This window comes from Lactuca sativa, chromosome 8, assembly GCF_002870075.4.
Source record: "Lactuca sativa cultivar Salinas chromosome 8, Lsat_Salinas_v11, whole genome shotgun sequence".
Taxonomy (NCBI): Eukaryota; Viridiplantae; Streptophyta; class Magnoliopsida; order Asterales; family Asteraceae; genus Lactuca; species Lactuca sativa.
In genome coordinates this window covers 293,298,974-293,306,703 of record NC_056630.2, presented here as the reverse complement: position 1 = coordinate 293,306,703, position 7,730 = coordinate 293,298,974, and positions in this window count along the sequence as shown.

The following is a 7,730-nucleotide window of genomic DNA, read 5'->3' as shown; positions in this document are numbered from 1 at the left end:
TGCTCAGTAGTTATGTCATATGTTATGTGGGTTGGGTTGAGGTTGTACCGCTCCACGCGGTAGCCAACAAACCCTGGAGTATTCCAGATATGAGCTGAGTGCCCGGTAGGCATTACAGACTCATATTGAGGACTCGGGAGTATTCCAGATATGAGCTGAGGGCCCGGTAGGAATTCCAGACTCATATTGAGGACTCAGAAGCATTCCAGATACGAGCTGAGGGCCCGGTAGGCATTCCAGACTCGTATTCACGGCTCGATGGCATTCCAGATATGAGCTCAGGGCCCGGTAGGCATTCCAGACTCGTACTAAGGGCCCAAGGGGTAGTCCGGCCTGTAAAGTTGTGGACCCAGTACATGCTGTTCTGTTTCAGATTGTTATGATATGTTAATGTTGATATGGCTATGTGGACTGTATGTGTATTGGTATTTTGGGGTAACTCACTAAGCTTTTGGGCTTACAGTTTCAGTTTATTATTTCAGGTACATCAGGGGATCGCGACAAGGCAAAGGCGTGATTGTACAGCTCCTCCTGTTATGTTTATGTCTCTGGGAAAATCTCTGATAATTAATATTTTAGAAAAAAAATTGTAATGTTTTGATGAACTTGACATGTTTTAAAAAGTATAAATTGGGTTGAAATTTTGGATGTTACAAGTCTCTTTTTGAGATTCTTAATACAAAAGGTAATGTAATTACATTTTGATTTTTTGGAAGAATCAAAGGAAGCTTAAAGTTTGATTATGATGATTCTGATCGCGAAGATGGATTTCGATCTCATGGTCCGATGATCAGAATTTTGAGCTTCTGCATAAGAGTTTTGATACATATTGCTTAGGAATAGACAACAAAATGTTTTTCATATGTATTTGCATTGTAAGGATATATTTTCCGCAAGTTTTTAAAATAAAATAATTTTTTATTTATTTATTTTAAGTATCCTTACAATGGTATTTGTGAAAAAATTGTTGTTTATATGTTTCCATTGATAAGAAATATTGGTAAATGGATTTGATTCTCTCATTTATGGTAGTATTATAATTTATCAAATAAGGAAAGATTCTCATCACCCAAGGTTCAGTTGGATAGAAACTTGGAATCATGCAACTTGTATTGTATGATGAATGAAAATTTTTCATCTTTGGGAAATTAAGACTAATTCCTTGTTCACATGTATGTGTGAGACAAGTGAAGGACTAAAGGATTGGGTACACATGGTTATGTGTTGGTCAGGTCCACAACAAAGGTTGATATGATTATTCGTTATGATTTACTAACGTTTAGTAAATATGGTTATGCCTACAAGTTTAAGAGTAATTCTAAAACATTGGAAAGGTTTCAACGTATGACAGAACGGACAAGAAGAATCAAATAAGGCAGGAAGATAAAAGTTTCTCCAATCTGAAGAGATGGGAGAGTACTTGAGTATCTTGTTTTATGATTATCTTAGTGATTATGAAACTATATCACAATTGATCCTCTAAGGACACCTTAGTGCATTCGCTTGGCTAAGGAGATGAATCATGAATTGTTGAACTGGTTAAATCAAAAGATAAATCATATTTCGTTCCAAAATCAAATCTTAGAGTCATACTCTAAGATTGAGCCTTGAGTGACATAATATTAAGAAAGGTTTAAAACACTTGTCAAATGTAGAGTAAAAGTTTCTTACTCTTGTACATTTGAAATTGGTAAGTTGTGATGTTTTGGATAAAATAAAGACCAACTAAGGGAAATTATGTGAAGTATTTGTCTTGATTAGAATCCACACTATCTCGTAAATATTTGGCAAGAGAGTCTTATATGTCAAGAAGATAGTGGGAGTCTAAAAGATCCTGAAAAAGTTTCAAGAACTAATCAAGAGTATTGTTAATCACTAGCCCACGACTTGAGGTTTGTAACCTATCGTGTTGAGATATTCTTGTTTTATGCCCATTCCAGTTAGAGTTGACTATGCATGTGAGTTCTATGAGTTCTTAATTGTTTGCATAACAACCTGGAAGCAATGGTAGGCCCTTGTGCTGCCGGGTGGAAAGAAATTAAGATTGAACAAGTTCAGTCCATATGTATTTGGATTTGCCACTAACCTTCTCTTGTGATTATGGTTATGATAAATTCACATTGATAGGAACACATACACCAAAAAATCTAAGTTTCATAAGGTTTCTCTCTGATTCATGAAAATGATGGTGAGGAAACTCTTTTCACTAAGTAGATTTAAGTGGATAGCAATTGTGATGTTTGCATTCTCATGTCGTTAGTGGAGCGTGTGTGGTTAACCGGCACACTAACTAGTGAGAATGGTAAAAGGTGTATGATTTTAACAGATTCTTATCAAAGCAATCAAAAATCTGAACTTCGGTAAGAAAGACAATAGAGTATTGATTTATAGAGGTCCATTTGGGTTGCATAACACCAGGACAATTTGTTAGGATGGACTTTAGAGAGAAAGGTTATATATTATTTACTAATATATTGTAAGCTCTAATATACTAATATAAGATCATATGTTTTTGTTGGATAAGGTGTCTAAGTCCATAACTATTTCTGGTATGCACTTGACCCGACCCGGCATGGTCCATTTGGGTTGCATGGCACCATGCAATTGGATAGACTAAATGAGAGAATTATCACTTGGAGATTATTAATATATTATAAGTTCTAATATATTAATAATATTATTATTTGATTAGTTTGATCGATAATTAATTTAGAATTAATTAAGTGGTCAAAAGAGAACTAATTAAATATATGGGTTGATTATGTAAATCATCCATATCTTGTATAGTGGGCTAAGAGGCTCCATGGATTATCAAGTTGGGTTCTACCCATAGGATGCTCCATGGGAGTTACAAACCCATGGGTCATGGAAATGAAGAGTTATGACACATTAGGGTTTACATGGTGTAACCCTAGATGTGTCAACACTATATAAGAAGCATATTCTCCACCAAAATCGGCTACACTAAGAAACTAGAGGGCTTGGCCGATTTTAAGAAGTGTGTATTATCTCAAGAGTCTTTCCAAGAGCATTTGGTGTTGTGTGAAGCATTTGAGGCATCACACTTGGGGTGCTAGGCTCACAAGGTTTCAAGGAACACAAGCAACGACAAGGTAAGTTATTCTATCTATTATTCAAGATAAAATTGTTCCCCATGTATACTAGATAGGAATATAACCTTGGAAATTAAACTTTGCATGATAATTAGACAAACATAGATCCAAGGTTATTAGGGTTGCATGTACACTTAGGAAGTGTTAGAATGCTCAAAACCCATCAGTGGTATCAGAGCCTAGGCTTGTTTGTTTGTTATTTGTGCTTAAAAGTTGAAGAAAGTCGAAAAACTTGCTGTCTGACTGATGGACTCGACGAGTCCATGGGGAGGACTCGTCGAGTTCACTTGTATCTTCAACCTACTCGGCGAGTAGGTTTATGCACTCGGCGAGTAGGGTCGACAGAGTGCAGAATTTCGACTTCAGTTGCTGGAAATGGATTAGAAACATTACCCTAAATTGTTTTGGTACTTGAAAACTTGTTTTAGAAGGTGTAATGCCTTTTCTAACTCATTTACAACAACTAGTTATCAAAATTACAAAGATTAAGTGTGATTTTGATTCTTGAAGGTGTTCATATTCATATTCTTGTTCTTATGATGTTTAGATGATCATAGGAATTATTTGTAACCTATGTGGTAGTTTAATTCTTGATCATAATGTGTTTTAATGGAGTCCATAACTTGTCCTCAAGTTATGGAAAACCAAAAGTCTCTTGGATTAAAAACCATTAAAAGAACATAAGAGTTAGGAAAAATGAAAAAGTCCTCATTTTATTACTCTATTAAACTCATAAGTTACAAGAAATGAAAAGTTTTGGAAGTTTACAAAACTTGCCCTCAAGTTTTGGAACAAGTAAAGTTAAGTTAAAACTTTAGTTCCAATCCCTAGAATTTTAAAAAATTAAAATTCAACCCTTATACTTATATTATTATGATTTAATAATTATATATATATATATATATATATATATATATATATATATATATATATATATATATATGTATAAGAACAAAGTCGTCTTACCGCTAGTACGCCTCATTCACGAAGCCGGTCTATAAGGTGGGTATAAGGTTGTTGCCTATAAAATGGTGACTTAATGGGTTTCCACTCTCACCCACCGCTTGCTTGATCGGTGGAGGGTCGTTAGCCGAACGGGTAAGACAAGGACTTATTAATTCTCATTCAAAGTATGATGAATATTATAAAGTAACTAAATGTTTTATTAAATTCCCAATCTTAGTTACTTTAGGAAAAATGTGAATAAGGTGCTATTCCATGAAATTACACTTTACACTTTGATTAAGTCGTTGGTGGAGCGTGTGTGGTTAACCGGCACAATAACTTGGACTTAACAAGGTAGGTAAAGGGTGACTTAGGGTTTATTATAGTATCGGTGGAGCGTGTGTGGTTTACCGGCACATCGATTAAGTGATAAACTTTAAGGGTACCAAGTGATTTGCATGGTTACTTCACACCTCGTTTTGTGATCCTCGGTATCCCATTCACAAAACTTGGAGGGCACACTCGAGATTGAAACATGCCTTTGAAAAGTTCATTGAATCTCAAAGAATCTAGGAATTTCTAAGAACCATTCAAAAACCTAATACTAAAATATTGCGGTTTTCGTGGTGGAAATTGGTGAATCGTCATTCACCTACCTTTCAAATATGATATAGCTTAGATTACGGCATACCTCTTCTAAGTTATATTATATTGTGATTGGATCCTAGCCTTAATATTACATTTGGGTGTTTATTAAGGACTCTCTTATATCTCAACTAATCTTGTCCTTTTCTTTCAGATGTATTCTAACAATGTTGCTTATGGCTCCAATCCTAATGGCTCCTTTACCCTTATGAACTTGTGTGGGAAAGTCACCTTTGATGGATCCAACTTCAATGAGTGGATCAGAAACATCAGGATGATTACCCGCTACGAGGACAAAGAATATGTCCTTGACAAGGAGCTTAAGGAGATTGATGAGACCACTGCAACTCCTCAGGAGATCGCTGAATTTCGGGCACATGAAAGGGATGCTACGAAAGTGGCTTGCATCATGATGTCCACGATGACAGCGGAACTCCAAAAGTCTTATGAAGATTTCTACCCTTATGAAATGCACCAAGATTTGATGGAAAGATACCATCAAAGTGCAAGACAAGAGAGGTATGAAATCATCTGCTCCATGATAACAACCATGATGAAGGATGGGGAATCCGTCATGAGCCACATGCAGAAAATGCAAAGGTATGTGGATCGTTTGCTGAAGCTCAATGTGAACTTCCCTGAGGATCTTGCAATAGATATCATTTTGCATTCCTTACCATCGTGCTATGATCAATTCCGCATGACATATCACATGAATAAGGAAGAGGTCACACTCAGCAAACTTCAGGGACTTCTCAAGACCGCAGAATCAGGTCTTAAAGGGAAGTCGGTTGCTATCACTCCTACTCCAAACTCAACTCCGGTTTTGGCAATTGGGAAGAATCGATGGAGGAAGAGAAAAAGATCCTCAAAGGGTACCAAGGCTCGGACCCTTGATGGCTCTTCTTCAAGTGGAACCAAGAAAGGTTTCATCACTCCTTCTTCTGACCCAAAAGAGGCTGAATGCTTCTATTGCCATGGAAAGTCTCATTGGAAGCGGAACTGCCCAAAGTACCAGCAGGATGTGAAGGATGGGAAAGTTAAACCCAACCACGCAGGTACTTACACTATCATTTCTAATAACTCACCCCATTCTAAGTCTTGGGTCCTTGATACCGGTTGTGGTATTCATATTTGTTGTGACTTGCAGGGACTAAGAAGAAGTGAGAATGTGGAGCAAGGAACCTGTTACCAAGATTGGAGTTTATACTTTATCGCTAAGTAGTGGGTTTAGTTTAGATTTGAATAAATGTTGTTACTCGCCAGGAATGGCAAGAAATATTATTTCCTTTCATGCTTTGTACAAACAAGGGTTTACCTTTTCATTTAATAATGAAGTTGGTTCGATTGATGCTTTCTTTAATAATGTTCTTTATTTTAAAGCATTACCTTGTGATGGTGTGTATGAAGCTGTATCTGTTATAGATAACTTAGGAAATAATGTTTTGTGTATTGATTCTATTAATAATAACAACCTGGATAAAGCATCATTATGGCATTGTCATCTTGGACATATAAGCAAGAAACGCATAGGCCAACTCCAAAAGGATGGAGTCTTGGAGTCATTTGACCTAAAGTCAGATGATAGTTGCGAGTCATGCTTACTTGGAAAAATGACAAAGTCACCCTTCACAGGTTCATGTGAGAGGGGTGAAGGTTTGTTGGACCTTATACACACAGATGTGTGTAGACCATTCAAACATGCCACAAGGGATGCTAATCGTTATTATTTGACTTTCACTGATGATTACAGTAGATATGGATATGTCTACTTAATCAAGCATAAGTCAGAGACTTTCGAGAGGTTTAAGGAATTTAAACAGGAAGTCGAGAATCAATTGGGCAGGAACATTAAGATGCTTCGATCCGATCGAGGAGGTGAGTATCTTAGTTCAGAGTTCCTCGATTATCTTAAGGAATGTGGGATTGTCTCACAATTGACACCTCCCAGGACACCACAGTTGAATGGTGTAGCTGAGAGGCGTAATCGAACCTTGTTGGATATGGTTCGTTCCATGATGAGTCGAGCTACGCTACCAATCTCATTCTGGGGGTATGCCTTAGAGACTGCCGCCCATATTCTTAATCTAGTCCCTATAAAGAAAGTTGCCAAAACTCCTCACGAGATGTGGACTGGTAAAGTACCTAAACTAGACCACATCAAGATTTGGGGTTGCGAGGCTTTCGTGAGACGCGAGACTCATGATAAGCTCGAATCTCGAAGCGAGAGGTGTATTTTCATCGGTTACCCACAGCGATCCTTTGGTTACCTCTTCTACAGACCTAGTGACAATGTGGTTTTTGTAGCAAGAAGAGGAGTCTTTCGAGAAAGAGAGTTTATAAGCCAAGGAGACAGTGGGAGGCAAATTGATCTTGAAGAAATTCAAGAGTCAAGTGGTGAAGGAACTTCAAACCCTAGCACTCAACTTGAGGAGGAAACTCCTGTTGAGCCAATTGACAAGTCTGTACCTCTGAGGCGTTCCACAAGGGTTAGGAATGCTCCTGAGCATTACTATGGTTTTCATATTACTGCAGAAGGAGATACACTTATCAGTGATGAGACACTGATAGGTCTGGATGAACCTAACAGTTACGCGGAAGCCATGGTAGGCCCTAAGTCTGCTAAATGGAAAGAGGCCATGGATAGCGAGATACAATCCATGTATGACAATCAAGTTTGGAACTTGGTTGAAAATGTACCTGGTCGTAAGACTGTAGGGTGCAAATGGGTTTTCAAGAAGAAGACCGACATGGATGGTAAAGTACACACTTATAAGGCGAGACTGGTTGCAAAGGGCTTCTCTCAAATTCCTGGAGTGGACTATGATGAGACCTTTTCTCCAGTAGCCAAGATTAAGTCTATTCGGGTTCTGTTGGCCATAGCTGCATTTCATGATTATGAAATATGGCAATTGGATGTCAAAACCGCTTTCCTTAATGGAAAGTTGGCTGAAGATGTTTACATGAGTCAGCCAGAGGGTTTTGTCAGCAACGAGTACCCGAATAGAGTGTGTAAGCTCGAGAAAT